Genomic DNA, 17,577 nt, shown 5'->3' with positions numbered 1-17,577 from the left:
ACATGCTGCTGATGGTGCATGCAGAGGCCGTGGCCATGGTCTAAGTGAAATTAGGTCTGCTGCTGGAGCACAACAAACACACTCATCAATGAGACCTAGCTTCAGGTCCCACCTTTCAGGGGGGCACAGGACACCACTCTTGAAGTCAAAACAGTGTGAGCAGATTGTGGGTTGGATGGCAGTTAATGCTTCCAGTCTGTTGCCCAGCACCACCCTGTCTTACACATGATCTGGTCTCGCTAGTCAAAAGACTTAGCCACCAAACCCTGATTTCAATTCCTCCCACCATGTTGTCGAGTCCCAGAAGACAAGTAACCTCATACTTGGACACTCCGGGGTACTCTTTACCATTCCATTTGTGCCTTCTTGTGGGCTGTCACAATGTAAGTTTCAAAAGGGGCATGAGGAGATTTAGTATTCAGTGCACATGATGTTTGAGCAGCAATGGTCAGAAGAAGCCGGCTGTGGTGAACGGCAATTACAGTCTCAAGGGGTGGAAGTGGATGAGACAACGTTGCTAACAAGTCATGTTAAGAGCACAAATGAAGAGGAGGTCCAGAGTAAGAAAGTAGAAGATGAAGTGGTGGATGATGAAGTCACTGACCCAACCTGGCAAGGTGGCATGCAGAGCTATCACAGCAGTGCAGAGGGGGAGGGATCTGCAGCACTGCAAGAGGCAGGAAGAGGCAATGGGGCTGATAGCAGGAGAGTGCACTCAAGTGTTCCCCAGAGCACAGATCCTAGGCAGAGGGTCAGGTGTTCCCAGTCTGATACTTTTACAGAAAGTAAAGAAGATAAGAATACAGTCATTTGCAATCTGTGCCATATGATGATCAGCAGGGGTCAGAGCACTACCAGTCTGACCATCAACAGCATGCTCAGAGGCACATGTCATTAAAGGACTCGACTAGGTGGGCCAAACACCTGGATCCCCAATTATTGTCTGCGGCTGACAGCACTGCCTCTTCCCAGTTGCTATGTACTTTATAATCCCCTGTCTAGGACGAAAGTGCAGATGCTTCCCGCCCTGCATCTGTCATTGCTAGAGTTGAGCGAAACGGGTCGAAAAATTTCAAAAGTCGCCGACTTTTGGCAAAGTCGGGTTTCATGAAACGAAACCCGACCCTAGGATGAGGTTGGCCACGAGGTCGGCGACTTACGCCCCAAAGTCGGGTTTCAAAAGTTTGTTTTGCGCTCTTTTTCAGCCAATCAGGATCCACGGACACTGTGGGCAACGTGATGACATAGGCAGGGGTCACCACCATCTTTCAGAAGGGCATGCAAGTGATTGGCTTGCTTTGGTGGGCGTCACAGGCGTTATAAAAGGGCGTGCACGCCGACCGCCATCTTACTTCTGCCGATCTTAGCATAGGGAGAGGTTGCTGCTGCTGATTCTGTAGGGAGAGCGTTAGGCAGGGAAGAAGAAAAAAAAACTGCTTCTGCTGCTAGCGATTTTGCCTGTACAACACACCAGTCACTGTGTGTGCAGTGCAAGGGGAGGCTATATTGTGGTGGATCAGCGGTGTTGGTTGTTAGGCTGCCTTCTAAGGCTTCCTGACAGCTGCATTGCTGTTTACCCACTGCTCTGCAAACTGCTTTTTTAAAAGCAATCCCAATTTTTTTTTTTGTCCTGCTGAGGTACTGAGCATGCATTTTTTCACACCATACAGCGGTGTATGCTCCTCACACAGTACTGTGTAACGGCTGTTATCACAGTCACAGTGAAGCTATCTGTGTGTCACTGTGGAAGGATAAGTGGAGGACTTGTTCCATTCTTACAGACCTACACTCTAGGGAGATTCCTATTCTGCCCAATTCTACATACACCTTGTAGTTTGTGATACACTAGCCAATTTCTGCCTGTGACATAGCGCTCTGATATTCAGTGGGCCTCACACAATCCAAAAGTGTCCAGTGTCCACTAGTGTGTGCAGAAATTCAAGTGTCCAGTGTCCACTAGTGTGTGCAGAAATTCAAAATCTCCCTTATCCTGTAGTCACTTTTTTCACACCTGTGCCATCGAGCCTGTGACATAGCGCTCTGATATTCAGTGGGCCTCACACAATCCAAAAGTGTCCAGTGTCCACTAGTGTGTGCAGAAATTCAAAATCTCCCTTATCCTGTAGTCACTTTTTTCACACCTGTGCCATCGAGCCTGTGACATAGCGCTCTGATATTCAGTGGGCCTCACACAATCCATAAGTGTCCAGTGTCCACTAGTGTGTGCAGAAATTCAAAATCTCCCTTATCCTGTAGTCACTTTTTTCACACCTGTGCCATCGAGCCTGTGACATAGCGCTCTGATATTCAGTGGGCCTCACACAATCCAAAAGTGTCCAGTGTCCACTAGTGTGTGCAGAAATTCAAAATCTCCCTTATCCTGTAGTCACTTTTTTCACAACTGTGCCATCGAGCCTGTGACATAGCACTCTGATATTCAGTGGGCCTCACACAATCCAAAAGTGTCCAGTGTCCACTAGTGTGTGCAGAAATTCAAAATCTCCCTTATCCTCTAGTAACATTTTTCACACCTGCGACATCGAGCCAGTGACATAGCGCTCTGATACTCAGTGGGCCTGACACAATCCAAAATTGTCCAGTGTCCACTAGTGTGTGCAGAAATTCAAAATCTCCCTTATCCTGTAGTCACTTTTTTCACACCTGTGCCATCGAGCCTGTGACATAGCGCTCTGATATTCAGTGGGCCTCACACAATCCAAAAGTGTCCAGTGTCCACTAGTGTGTGCAGAAATTCAAAATCTCCCATATCCTGTAGTCACTTTTTTCACACCTGTGCCATCGAGCCTGTGACATAGCGCTCTGATATTCAGTGGGCCTCACACAATCCAAAAGTGTCCAGTGTCCACTAGTGTGTGCAGAAATTCAAAATCACCCTTATCCTGTAGTCACTTTTTTCACACCTGTGCCATCGAGCCAGTGACATAGCGCTCTGATATTCAGTGGGCCTCACACAATCCAAAAGTGTCCAGTGTCCACTAGTGTGTGCAGAAATTCAAAATCTCCCTTACCCTCTAGTGACATTTTTCACACCTGCGACATCGAGCCAGTGACATAGCACTGTGATATTCAGTGGGCCTCACACAATCCAAAAGTGTCCAGTGTCCACAAGTGTCTGCAGAAATTCAAAATCTCCCCTGTCCTATAGACACCTTGTACCTTGTTTTACATTACTAAATAGTTTGTTGGATTTTGTCTACATTTCTACCAAAAATGAGGAAGGCTGGTGGAAGAGGCCGTGGAATTGGGCGGGGGTTGGCAGCTGGTAATGATGGTGTTGGTGGTGGATCTGATGGTAGTGGCAAAAGCAAAATAGGACCGAATGCAGGAGGTGTTGAGCCTGCGTCATTGTCTGGCTCCACAAGGCCTCGAAGGCTTAGTTTTCTAGGAGTTGGCAAACCGCTTTTAAAGCCAGAGCTTCAGGAAAAAGTTTTGTCTTACATTGCTGACTCAGCCTCCAGCTCTATCGCCTCCTCTTCTGAAGTTGTAAAAAATAAAAGCACTGAGTCGTCATTGGAGGCTCATGTTCATGAACCACACCTTTCCTTGTGTCCTTCACCCCAACCAAGATTGAAGGATGATGCAGGCCATACTACTGATTACTCCATGGAGCTGTTTTCACATACCATGCCTGGAGTATCAAGTGAAATGGTGAATTACCCAGGCCAAGATGAATCTGACATGGAGTGCACTGATGCACAGCCGCTGATAGATGATTCTGCTGGTACATTCACTCAGAGCACTACATTGTCCTCGCAGTGTACAGAGCCAGATTCTGACCCTGATGAGACTCAGGTGCCCCTTCCCGCACACTATACCACCATACACGGTGACACAGAGGAAGGTGCAAATGACATTGAAGAGGAGGTGATGGATGACCCAGTTGTTGACCCAGATTGGCATCCATTGGGGGAAGAGGGTGCTGCTTCCAATAGCTCAGATGAGGAGCATCCACAGCAGACATCGACATCGCAACAGCTGTTATCTGGCAGGCCCGGGGCACTCCAAAGACAGGTTCCAAAAATCAAAAGAGTTGCTGGACAGCTTGTCCAGAGGGTCAAAAGATCACAGCGTGCTAGACCGCAAAATGTCTGCCAAAGTAGGAAGAGTGCAGTGTGGCACTTTTTTGAACAAAATCCTCATGATCAGGCCAAGGTTATCTGTAAGAAGTGCGCAAAGACCTTTAGCCGAGGGAAAAATCTGAAAAATTTGAATACCAGTTGCATGCTTAGACATTTAACCAGCATGCACTTGCAAGCATGGACACAACACCAAACCTCAAGTGCCACATGTGCAACTGAACACAAAGAAGGTAGTCAGCAACGCTACATTGTTTCCCCCACTGTAAGCCCACCGGTTAGCACAGCAGCAAATGTTGAGGTGTCGTTGCAAGGCCACAGCAGTCAGGGAATCCCACTGTTATATCAACGAAATACTGAATCTAGGCCATCAGAAAGAACACCAACTCCATCACCATCATCAACCCTCTCTCAGTCCGCCCTGTCCACCGCTACTTCCACCATATGCAGCTCTCAAGTCCAGCTCACCCACCCAGACACTATGAGTAGGTCAAGAAAGTACGCAGTCTCTCATCCGCGTACACTGGGTTTGAACGCCCACATTGCCAAACTAATCTCGTTTGAGATGATGCCCTATCGGTTGGTGGAAAGCGCAGCTTTCCGCGAACTCATGGCCTATGCAGTACCACGCTATGACCTACCCAGTCGCCACTTCTTCTCTCGCAAAGCCATCCCAGCCCTCCACCATCATGTAAAAGACCGCATTGTCCATGCACTCAAGCAGTCAGTGAGTGGAAAGGTGCACCTCACAACTGATGCATGGTCCAGTCGGCATGGCCAGGGCCGTTACGTGTCCATCACTGCGCACTGGGTTAATGTGGTGGATGCAGGGTCCACAGGGGACAGCGGTGGTGGGACAGTGCTGCCTAGCCCACGGTATAGGAAACAGTTGGCTGTAGGCGTTCGACCCTCCTCCTCCTCCAGAAGCGAAAGCTCGTCCACAGAGCGCAGTCGTACGAGCACTCCATCTGCAGCTGCCACTGTTGCACACGAGGTGTCCCCCTATCGAGCAGCTAGTGGAAAGCGTCAGCAGGCTGTGTTGCAGATGATGTGTTTGGGCTACAGACACACCGCCGAGGTGCTGGCCGAGTGCTTGAAGCGACAAACTGAGTCATGGCTGGGCAGTGTACATCTTGAGGCAGGCAAGGTAGTTAGTGATAACGGCCGTAATTTTGTGGCAGCCATAGTCCTTTCAAAACTCAGCCACATACCTTGCTTGGCTCACACCTTGAACCTGGTGGTGCAGTGCTTCCTCAAAAATTATCCGGAGTTAACAGCCCTGCTCCAGAAGGTGCGAAGACTGTGCGCGCACATCCGCCGGTCGCCTGTACACTCCGTTCGTATGCAGAAGCTGCAGCAATTGCTCCACCTTCCCAACCACCGCCTCATTATCGACATTGCAACAAGGTGGAACTCCACCCTGCACATGGTGGAGCGGCTGTGCGAGCAGAGGCAGGCCATAATGCATTTGTGGGAGGATACACGGCCAGGCACTTTGAGAGCAGACATGGAGTTGACAGGTGTGCAGTGGTCGAAGCTGAAAGACCTCTGTAAAGTCCTTCAGTGTTTTGAGGAATGCACTCGGCTGGTAAGCGCAGACGACGCCATCCTAAGTATGAGCATCCCACTTATGCGTCTGCTCATGCAAACTTTGACGCACCTTAAGGAGCAGGCGTCTGCAGCCAATGTTGATGAGGAGGAAGAGGAGGAGGGAATCCTTGATGACATTCAGCCATTGTCTGCTCAGGGACCTCTCCTGGACGAGGTGGAGGAAGAAGAGGAGGAGGAGGATGATGATGGGGATGATTACTTAGGGGAGGAGGATGCATCTCATGGGGCAAGTGAAAATGTTGGCATGGCAAGGTCAGGTACAGGGTTTGTGCGTGACTGGAGGGATGTGGATTTGCCAGAAAGTGCTCCTCCACCCAGCACTCGCAGTGCATCATTGACACCGGGAACATTGGCCCACATGTCAGATTATGCCTTGCGGATCCTAAAAAGGGACCCCCGCATTGCCAAAATGATGAACGATGACGACTACTGGTTGGCCAGCATCCTGGATCCACGCTATAAAGGCAAATTACAAAACATCATGCCACAGGAGAACCTTGACCTAATATTGGCTAATAAACAAGCAACTCTGGTAAATCGGTTGCTTGAGGCATTCCCAGCACACACCAGCGGTGATGGTTCTCACACGAGCCGTACGGGCCGGGGGCAGCTTGGCAGAGGTGTTCATGGTGCACACAGCAGAAGTGGCGTTGGAGACAGGGGTTTCATGACAATGTTGTGGACTGATTTTTCAAGTACCGCTCACACAACTGGTAATACTGCATCGATGGAAAGTGACAGGAGACAGCAGTTGTCAACTATGGTTACAAACTACTTTTCCTCCCATATCGATGTTCTCCCACACAGGTCATTCCCCTTTGACTATTGGGCCACTAAACTGGACACCTGGCCTGAATTGGCACAATATGCCTTACAGGAGCTCGCTTGCCCAGCTGCAAGTGTGCTATCGGAAAGAGTCTTCAGTGCAGCTGGATCAATCCTGACAGAAAAAAGGACCCGTCTGTCAACCCAAAATGTGGATGATCTAACCTTCATTAAAATGAACCATGCATGGGTTTCCAAGGATTTTGTCCCACCTTCCCCTGATGACACATAGGGTGACAGAAAAATGGCTTGCTTTGGTCCACCTCTTCCTGGGACTTGACCTATTTCGCCTTTTGCATCAGCTGAATGTCCAACATCAACATATGCCACTTTCTAAAACTCCCTAACTGTGCTGCCTCCCCCCCATGGCCGGGGTCACCACCTAGCGCACGACACCGTGCGAGTGCCGTTGCCCTGGACAGGTGGGTAGGCCGACTCTTGGGCGCGGGCACTGGCACAGGGTCCCTCATAGTGCAATCAAGTGTCTCTGACGGCGGTGGTGCACACCCGCCGTCAGACACACCGCCGTACTATGAGGGGCCCAGTGCCAGTACCGACGCCCACGAGTGGGCCCCCCTTGCTTGGGCAGGGCCCCAGCATTTGCAATCTTTACCTCTCCCTGCTCCTCCGCTGTGTAGTCTGGGCCGTCAAATCCATACTGTGCCTGACACCATCTGAGCCTGCCTCCTGATGTATAGACATATATTTTGAATGTGTACGCTATCCATACATGTTATCCGGGGATACGGTACCCTTTCTCACCTTTGTGCAGTCACGTGCAAGCCATACTGGGCCTAACACCGTCTGAGCCTGCCTCCTGATGTATAGACATATATTTTGAATGTGTACGCTATCCATACATGTTATCCGGGGATACGGTACCCTTTCTCACCTTTGTGCAATCACGTGCAAGCCATACTGGGCCTAACACCGTCTGAGCCTGCCTCCTGATGTTTAGACATATATTTTGAATGTGTACGCTATCTATACATGTTATCCGGGGATACGGTACCCTTTCTTACCTTTGTGCAATCACGTGCAAGCCATACTGGGCCTAACACCGTCTGAGCCTGCCTCCTGATGTATAGACATATATTTTGAATGTGTACGCTATCCATACATGTTATCCGGGGATACGGTACCCTTTCTCACCTTTGTGCAATCACGTGCAAGCCATACTGGGCCTAACACCGTCTGAGCCTGCCTCCTGATGTATAGACATATATTTTGAATGTGTACGCTATCCATACATGTTATCCGGGGATACGGTACCCTTTCTCACCTTTGTGCAATCACGTGCAATCCATACTGGGCCTAACACCATCTGAGCCTGCCTCCTGATGTATAGACATATATTTTGAATGTGTACGCTATCCATACATGTTATCCGGGGATACGGTACCCTTTCTCACCTTTGTGCAATCACGTGCAAGCCATACTGGGGCTAATACCGTCTGAGCCTGCCTCCTAATGTATAGACATATATTTTGAATGTGTACGCTATCCATACATGTTATCCTGGGATAAGGTACCCTTTCTCACCTTTGTGCAATCACGTGCAATACATACTGGGCCTAACACTGTCTGAGCCTGCCTCCTGATGTATAGACATATATTTTGAATGTGTACGCTATCCATACATGTTATCCGGGGATACGGTACCCTTTCTCACCTTTGTGCAATCACGTGCAAGCCATACTGGGCCTAACACCGTCTGAGCCTGCCTCCTGATGTATAGACATATATTTTGAATGTGTACGCTATCCATACATGTTATCCGGGGATACGGTACCCTTTCTCACCTTTGTGCAATCACGTGCAAGCCATACTGGGCCTAACACCGTCTGAGCCTGCCTCCTGATGTATAGACATATATTTTGAATGTGTACGCTATCTATACATGTTATCCGGGGATACGGTACCCTTTCTTACCTTTGTGCAATCACATGCAAGCCATACTGGGCCTAACACCGTCTGAGCCTGCCTCCTGATGTATAGACATATATTTTGAATGTGTACGCTATCCATACATGTTATCCGGGGATACGGTACCCTTTCTCACCTTTGTGCAATCACGTGCAAGCCATACTGGGCCTAACACCGTCTGAGCCTGCCTCCTGATGTATAGACATATATTTTGAATGTGTACGCTATCCATACATGTTATCCGGGGATACGGTACCCTTTCTCACCTTTGTGCAATCACGTGCAATCCATACTGGGCCTAACACCATCTGAGCCTGCCTCCTGATGTATAGACATATATTTTGAATGTGTACGCTATCCATACATGTTATCCGGGGATACGGTACCCTTTCTCACCTTTGTGCAATCACGTGCAAGCCATACTGGGGCTAATACCGTCTGAGCCTGCCTCCTAATGTATAGACATATATTTTGAATGTGTACGCTATCCATACATGTTATCCTGGGATACGGTACCCTTTCTCACCTTTGTGCAATCACGTGCAATCCATACTGGGCCTAACACCGTCTGAGCCTGCCTCCTGATGTATAGACATATATTTTGAATGTGTACGCTATCCATACATGCTATCCGGGGATACGGTACCCTTTCTCACCTTTGTGCAATCACGTGCAAGCCATACTGGGCCTAACACCGTCTGAGCCTGCCCCTTGATGTATAGACATATATTTTGAATGTGTACGCTATCCATACATGTTATCTGGGGATACGGTACCCTTTCTCACCTTTGTGCAATCACGTGTAATCCATACTGGGCGTGAGAACGGCTGGCGAGCTGTTAAGCAAGCTACAGCACCTGTGGTTTGCACACGCAAGTTTTTCATTTTTTCAGGAATGACGGTTAGGCCTAATTCCGGAACTGCGGTTGACATGCACTTACTGGGAAATCATCGTTCGCGGGTAATAATTGTAATCAGTGATCCCCATCACTAACGTTGTTGAGCGGGTTATCTGCACCTGTAAGTGACCAACGCTTGCCTTTTCAGTGTAGCGCACATGCAGCCACGGACATGTAAGGGCATGACACACCAGTTATTGGCCAATCTCATGTGCCAGAGCCTCACGTGTCCCTCTAGTAAGCCGGACTCGGACCGTGGGGCATGACGGAGTCTCGTTCGTTAACGGAATTAAGCTTGCAATGTGTGCATCTGTTCTGTAGCTGGCATGGTTGAGGTTTCCCAGGTGGAGTCGAATTTAACCATAGGCTCCACTCCTGGTGGTGCCCTTCTGGACATTCCTTTAAGGTTCAGCTTTGCAACCATACTGCCCACGTAAAACAAACACTTTGCCTTCATGAACGCTGTTTGGAGGGTCATGACTCGTGGGAATAACGCCGCCCAATCAGTTAACCTGCTAGAGAGATCCTTCGTTGCTCCCAAGCATGACATCACACTCCCTAGGAGGAAGGTAATGCCACTGTGGCGACCGTACTCCTGGGGGGCGACACAAGTGCACTGATGCCCAGCCACTGCTCGATGAATCTGCTGGTACATTGACCCAGACCACTACATTCCCCTCGCACGCTACACGGCCTGAATCTGACCCTGATGAAACTCAGGTTACCCTTCCCATATACAGTTCCATCTTACACTGTGACAAAGAGGAAGCTGCAGATGAAAGTGCAGGTTCGGCCCACCCGCCATCAGACACACCATCGTACTATCAGGGGCCCTGTGCCAGTGCCGTCACCAATGAGTGGGCCCCCCCTGCTTGCTCAGGATCACAGCACTTGCAAGGTTGAAATACTGTGCAGTGAGATGGAAGATGGGGACGACGAGGAGTCCAGACTAGTACAGGGATTCCCTAGCGAGGAGACTTATTTGATTGTTTTCAATGTTGGGACAGCAATTTTTGGGGAGCACTATACTCTGGAGAATGATAGATGGGGCCCACCATACACTGGAACATTCCAAAGGTGGACATCAGACACTGGAGCAGCATTTACAGGGCCCATTATACACTAGAGCATTAGAAATGGGGCCCATTATGTTTGGAGCAGTATTTGGGCCCATAAGACAGTGGAGCTTCATCCATGGGGACCAACATATACTGTAGCATTATGTGGAGCTCATCATATACTGTTTGAAACATTATATGGGACCAATGATTCTGTATGGAGAAATAGATGGGCCTCGTCATGAGATGTAAAAAGTGAAGTATTTTTCATTGTACTATACCGCTATTTCTCTGCCGTATCGGAGCATGATGAGTTGTGGTATGTGTTAAAGGGGCGCTCTTTCGCCCAGGGCACATGAAAACCTGGAGCCAGCCCTACCCCCCCACAACTTTAGCCAAATAACCCCCATTTTTCAGTGCGTAACTTGTATTATGAAGTTAATTAAGGTTGACAAGCTTAAGTAAGAAGAATTGATGCTTTTGGCATTCAAATGAGCACTGTAGGTGTGTTTCATGTCCTCCTCTCACTGCCGACTTTTATTCCCCATTGACTTACATTGGGTTTCGTGTTTCGGGACGACCCCGACTTTTCCCTATAATCGGCTGATCTTGCTTGACCCGACTTTTGGAAAAGTCGGGTTTCACGAAACGAAACTCGACCCTAAAAAACCAAAAGTCGCTCAACTCTAGTCATTGCACATATGCAACCAAGATCAGCAACCACGTCCATTTACTTGTCCGAGCGCAGCTTTCAGCTGTCCCTACCACAGGCCTTGGAACGCAAGTGGAAATATGCACCCACCCACCCACCCACAGGCCCAAACATTAAATGTTCACATTTTCAGACTGCTTGCCCTGGAAATGTTGCCAATTAGGGTTGTGGACAGTGAGGTTATCCACAATCTCATGACTGTGGCCGTCCCGTGATGCTCGCTCCTCAGCCAACACTATTTTTCCTGTGAAGCTGTCCCTGCCTTACACCAGCATGTGTCCCATGTGTCCCATAACATAACCTGTGCCCTGAACAAGGCGGTTATTGGGAAAGTCCACTTAACAGATGAGTAATATGGTTGTTTATTTTTTTAATGTCTTTTACAGGTGACATGAGCATCGGAGGATTATCTTCATGTCGGAAAAGTGAGGAATATGTTTGTTTATTATCGGGGGGACATGGACATCAATGTATTAGGCATAAAGGTGAGTACAACTGTGATTTTTACATTTTTATTTAAAAAAAGGTGTCAGTGTTTTTATTTCAATTAAAGAACTTTATTCTGACTCTGTCTTTTTTTACAATCTAACTATGGGGTTAACAATGGGGGTATCCTACAGAAGCCTCTCCATTACTAACTATGCTTGATGTCAATGGCTATAAAACAGCTGATATCAACGCCACAATTATTACTCCATGTGCCACCGCCACAGGGCAACTAGGAAGAGTTGTGCAAAGCGCCAGAATTGCTGCATCTAATAGATGCGCCTTTTCTGGTGCATCTAAGGGCTGCCATTTTAAGACTGGGAGGGGCAATATCCATGGCCCCTTACCAGCCTGAGAATACCAGCCGCCACAAAAAATTTTTAATAATTTGAAAAGACAGCAAAGAACCCCTCTAAATTATTGATAGCCAGCAACAATAAAGCGGACAGCTGAGGTTTGCAGCATGCCACTGTTGGTTTTGTCTGCTCTAGTTATCAGAAATAGAAGAGACCTCAATTTTTTAATTATTATTATTTATTTATTTATAGCACAGGTTATTTAATAACTACAATTTATATTATGAAATAGTCTAATTATAATAATATACAATAATTAATGCTGCATTCACACATCTGTTTCCTAGCACGGACCATTATACATCCACTGTCTGCGTGTCTCATGACCCAAACTTGACAGCCTCATAGGTGTCAATGAGGCTGTCAAGTTTGGCTCAAGAGACTCACAGAGAGTTTGTGTGCCACGATCCGTGTTGGAGCTGTGACACACGGCTATGTGAATGCAACATAATCCACATACTGCCATATTATTTATGAATAGTGACCAGATTCTGTAATGCTAATATTACAGCATGAAATATACCCTTAACTTACTTTACCTGTGTGTTCATGTGAGCAAAACATCACTGAATCATATCTATCTACTCTGCGCATAAGGCCGGGGTCACACTAGAGTGAAATACGGACGAGTGAGAGGCGTTAAAAGCACGCATTACACACGGACAAATGATTCTCTATGGGTCAGCTCCCATCAGCCGTATATTTCTCATCCGTATTCTACAGTCCGTGCCAATCACAGCATGCTACGATTGTCAGCGTACTACGCCCGTAGTACGCCAATGCAAATCTATGGGTGCGCTAAAAATACACATTACACACGGAGCAGATGTGTGACTTGTGAGAAATACTCACCCGGTGTCATTTAGAAAAGCCGGCAATTCAGTGCGCAATACAGTACAATCACACTGACAGGTTTAATAAAGAAATTAAAGAATAGATATATACACATAGAATACACACATATATATATATATATTATATATATATATATATATATATATATACACACACACATGTCATTGAGACACATATATATGTTAGGAGTCAGATTTCAGCCCTGACTATGCAGGAATCTAGACCCTCACATTCTGCAGTCTCGTGCTTTCAGTCCACTGCAGAAGAGATTGCACAGAAGATTGCATTGCAGCAACTCTCTCCGGAGGCTAAGTCCTTCATTCCATCCTCTGAGCATGCTCATTGGACGCTCTCCCATTGGAGTTCAGGAGTCAGGTGCTCAGGTCCTGCTCCTGATTCCATTGGTCCAGCTCAGGGTTCTGGAGACTTCCGGAAGGTCCCGTTTGCTATAAAACGTGTGCATGGCTGTCCGCCATGCGCTAGTATAGTCATATTTGCGGCTGTGTGTATGTTGATGGATGCATGTTCTGGTGAATGACTCATTTGAAACCCCATTCCTTTGATATTACGATTGTGTGAGGGAATGAGTTATAGCCAGTATTAGCACCAGTGCAAGCGCGCTATTGCTCCTCAGGCACACCTGCTAGCGTCCAACATCGAGCCTGCGTTTAGCGGTGTTTATCTGCGGCACTGTCCTTGCCGCGCTGCAGTTGCAGCGTTATTGTGCGTTTGCAGTTGCAACGCCATACACACGAACTAATATGTTAGGTCTGGATGGAGTTAGTGCCGTCACCTTGGGCTACTCCTGTGACTCGTGTGTATCGCTGTGTTCCTGTGCCTCTAACAGGCTCAGCGTTATTTGGTTTTTCCTTTTGTCTTTGCAGCTCTGTGTGTTCAACAGAGATTGCCTGGTGCACCTAGGTGACCTTTTAACCCTGTGCACACTACCGCCAGATTGCTCTGCCACCACCTAGCAGCGGTTTTAACACCTACCGCACGGTGGACCCCGAGCGGCGAACCCACTTTATTTACATTTTTATTTAGTGCGTTCCGCCACTCCTAACAATATATATATATATATATATTTATATTTCATAGAGTTCTTCATAGCAGAATAGCCGCTAATTCAATTGCCGGCTTCTGTCAAATCATTCCCAACCCGACATGAAATGACACATGGTTTACATACAGTAAACCATTTCAGTTCATGTTTTTTTTATATGTCTTTCATTAGTAATTAGATGAGGATTGATGTGTAAAATTTGGGAGGTGTAGGTGGTAATTTAAGGGGTTAATTCATTGTAAAAAAAATGCGTGGGTCCCTGTGGTAATTTGTCTGCCAGAGAGGTAAAGCAGGTGAGTGAGGGCAGATTTTAATAGCCATGAGAGGGACCATTGTTTTTGGCCCCCCCTGGCTACAAACATCTGCCCCCCAGACACCCCAGAAATGGCCCATCTATAAGATGGGCCAATTCTGGCACTTATCCTCTCTATTCCCATTGCCCTGTAGCGGTGGCGAATGGGTTAATATAACAAAGGGTTATTCGATTGTAAGGTGACATTAAGCCGATTAATAATGGAAAGGTGTCAATAAGACACTGATCCATTATTAACCCTATACTAAGAAAGGGTTAAAAACCACACACAGACATTACTTAAAAAGTTTTTTAATGAAATAAATACACCAAGTTTTTGACAAATTTTTATTACTCTGGTAATCCCAAAAAAACCATGACCTGCAAAAAAAATAACATAAAAAATCACCAATATCCTTACCTCTCCGCCGTTCAGTCATGTCCCACGCTGCAGTCCATCAAAAGGGGTTATATAGTTTACAATGAGGACCGGTGCTAATGCTGCCAGCTTCACTGTAAACTGCTTCAGAATGAAATAATTCAGCTCTGCGCAGCCTCAATGGCTGCCTGGAAATGAACTAATTACTGTGAGAAAGTTTCTGACTTTTTTCCCACGGTCATTAGTTCATTCTCAGATTAGCCGGGGACTCCCCGCAGCCTCAGCGACGTCAGGAGGAGTCTCCGGCTCATTGCTCGGGAAAACCAGAGCAATGAGTATACTCGCTTATCACTAATTATGTGCACATACTCTGAGGTGAGACCTGATTAGTCCAGCTGATTGATTGCCATTCACATGTGTTCATAGGGAAAGACCTGACAATCACCTAGAATAGGACTGGGAGAAGCTGGCTACAGGTGGCACCAGAATAATCAGGTTTGCCAAGCATGAATGTAATGTCAAGTTCTCTATAGGGTTACTAGATATAGACCCAGGTTGAAATGTCTTGATTGAGACAGTCTGCTATTGTCTATTATATAACAGGGCATTCAGGTTTAGTTATACTTGTTATTGGTACACATTAGCCCAGTATATATATGGGCAGTTTCACACGTCAGTGGCTCCGGTACCTGTAGTGACAGTTTTCTCACGTACCGGAGACACTGACACATGTAGACCCATTCTAATGAATGGGTCTATGCACATATCAGCGTGTTTTCACGGACCGCGCGTCCATGTGCAAAATAAGCTGACATGTCCATTTTAACACGGACACATGGCCCGCAACACGTGCTGCACACGTGCACATTGAGAACTGTTCACACAGTCCTCCGTGCTCACGGACGGCTGCCGGGAAGAACGCTACTGTAAGCGCTGTTCCCGGCGGCTGGTGCTGACCGCGGCTGTAATTCTGCTCTCCTGCTCTGCCGTCAGGAGAGCAGAATGAATGAAAAGCCGACGTGGGGTTTCTCTCGTTTTCATAACCAACCAGACGAAACTTACAGCTGGGGGCTGCATCGCTCAGCTGTCAGCTTCAGCCAGGTTGGTTGTGAAGAATAGAGGGGTCCCCATGTGGTTTTTTTAATTATTTAAATAAATAATTTAAAAAAACAGCATGGGGTCCCCCCTATTTTTGACAACCAACCTGACTAAAGCTGAGAGCTGATATTCTCAGGCTGGTAAGGGACCATTGATCTTGGCCCCCCCAGCCTAAAAACAGCAGCCCCCAGCTTCTCAGAAACGGTACATCTATTAGATTTGCCTAATCTGGAGCTTTGCCCTGTTCTTCCCACTTGCCCTGTAGTGGTGGCAAGTGGGGCAATAAGGGGTTAATGGCACCTTTCGATTATAAGGTTCCATTAAGCCCGGATTAGTAATGGAGAGGTGTCAATAAGACACCGATCCATTACTTATCCTAGAGTAAAGAAAGGGTTAAATAAACACAATCACACAATAAGAATAAATTATTTTAATGAAAAAATAAAACACACACATTTTTATTATCTTTATTATACTGGTAATTCCTTAGCGAAGCCATCGATCTTCTGGAAAAAAGCTGAAAATAATAAAACAAATCTATACATTACCTGTCCGGCGCTCAGTCACGTCCCACGGCGTAAATTCATCTCAGGGTTAATATATTTACAGTCGGAGGGCTGCTAATACATCTCCTCCAGACTGTAACTGACTGGGGAATGAATGGGAGCAGCCAGCACATGCTCAGTAACTAGTGGTGACGTCACCGCTCATCACTGAGTGCGCTCTGCTCTACTCTCTCCATTACTAATCCAGGCTTAATGGCACCTTACCCTTAGGGTATGTGCATGATGTGCGGATTAGCCTGCGGATTTCCCCTGCATTTTGACACCTCTGCATATTCCTATAATGTAGCAGGTGTCAAAACGCTGTGGATCCACACAAAAGAATTGACATGCTGCGGATTTAAATTTGCGGAAAAATCCTCAGCATGTGCACAGCGTTTTTAATTTCTCATAGATTTTAATGGTACTGTACAACGCAGCAGAATCTGCTGCGGACCCGCAGGGCCAAATCCGCAGCAGAATCCGCAACGTGTGCACCTGGAGTGACTCCAGTTTTTTATCAGAAGACCTAACAATTAGTAATGAGTGAATGTGCTAAGATAACGTGTTAGTACAGCATTCTCGGGTGTTTTCCGAGTATCGTGGGCATGCTCAGATAATATGCTCGAGTACCTGCAGCAGCATGATTCGCGGCTGTTAGACAGCTGCAACACATGCAGGATTGCCTGTTTGTTAGGGAATCCCCACGTGGGTTGCAGCCGCCAGAACTCGAACATATTATCTGAACACGCCCAAGATACTCGCATCACACGTTATCTGAGCACGTTCGCTCATCACTACTGATAACCACTTTCAGCCATATCTCACATCCATCCTATGTTGTTTTACCAATCTAATACATATCTTTAATATTTATCTGAAAATATAAGGACAAAACTTACTTGCATATTTTTGGAAATATTTTGGTAACGGCTGATGTGTCCTATGGTATAATACATCTGCTTTGTACACGGATAATGCCTGACAGAGGAATGTGCAGGATGGTATATCGGTGTGTCAGGATATTTGACCTAAAGTCTAGTAGTGTTTCCTTGTTTGTACAGTATACAGAGTTCAGTTCTTCCGAATCGCTTGTAAGGAAATCTGCAGCTGCTCTGCTTAAAGGGTTTTTTTTTTGGACAAGAATGCTTTTCTTATTGGATGCATGTAAGGCCCAGGCCTCCCACATCCAGCCTCCCATTTCTCTGCTGCAGGCTCTCTGAATGTTTCCTTTTTAAGTTCTCTTGAAAACTGTTTTTAATGTGTTTTTATCAACGCAGAACGGCTGACATTAAGCACTGGCATTCCAGGTATGGTGTCTTATTAATTTTCTAGGATTTTATTACATGGCACAAGAATAATCTGGTTAAACATTTAC

The 17,577-nt window shown here is 46.8% G+C and overlaps 2 protein-coding genes across 7 annotated transcripts in view; one reads left to right on the top strand and one right to left on the bottom strand.

Annotated features, from left to right (window-relative positions):
• Positions 1–17,577, bottom strand: part of LOC141093111 (long-chain fatty acid transport protein 2-like) — a 243,014-nt gene that overhangs the window by 161,948 nt on the left and 63,489 nt on the right. The window lies entirely within an intron of this gene.
• HYKK (hydroxylysine kinase) overlaps positions 14,948–17,577 on the top strand; it is a 71,962-nt gene continuing 69,332 nt past the window's right edge. For 2 of the 4 annotated variants that reach the window (XM_073579595.1, XM_073579591.1), the window contains exon 1: positions 17,353–17,509. The gene's annotated coding sequence lies outside the window, so the exon portion shown is untranslated. Of the gene's footprint in view, positions 15,055–17,352; positions 17,510–17,577 lie in introns of those variants that run through there. The other 2 variants (XM_073579592.1, XM_073579594.1) reach the window with 2 other exon arrangements.

This window comes from Dendrobates tinctorius, unplaced genomic scaffold (assembly GCF_039654945.1).
Source record: "Dendrobates tinctorius isolate UK_male_01 unplaced genomic scaffold, ASM3965494v1 ptg000062l, whole genome shotgun sequence".
Taxonomy (NCBI): domain Eukaryota; kingdom Metazoa; phylum Chordata; class Amphibia; order Anura; family Dendrobatidae; genus Dendrobates; species Dendrobates tinctorius.
The sequence above is the reverse complement of the archived record's forward strand: the minus strand, read 5'-3'. Positions and strand labels throughout refer to the sequence as shown.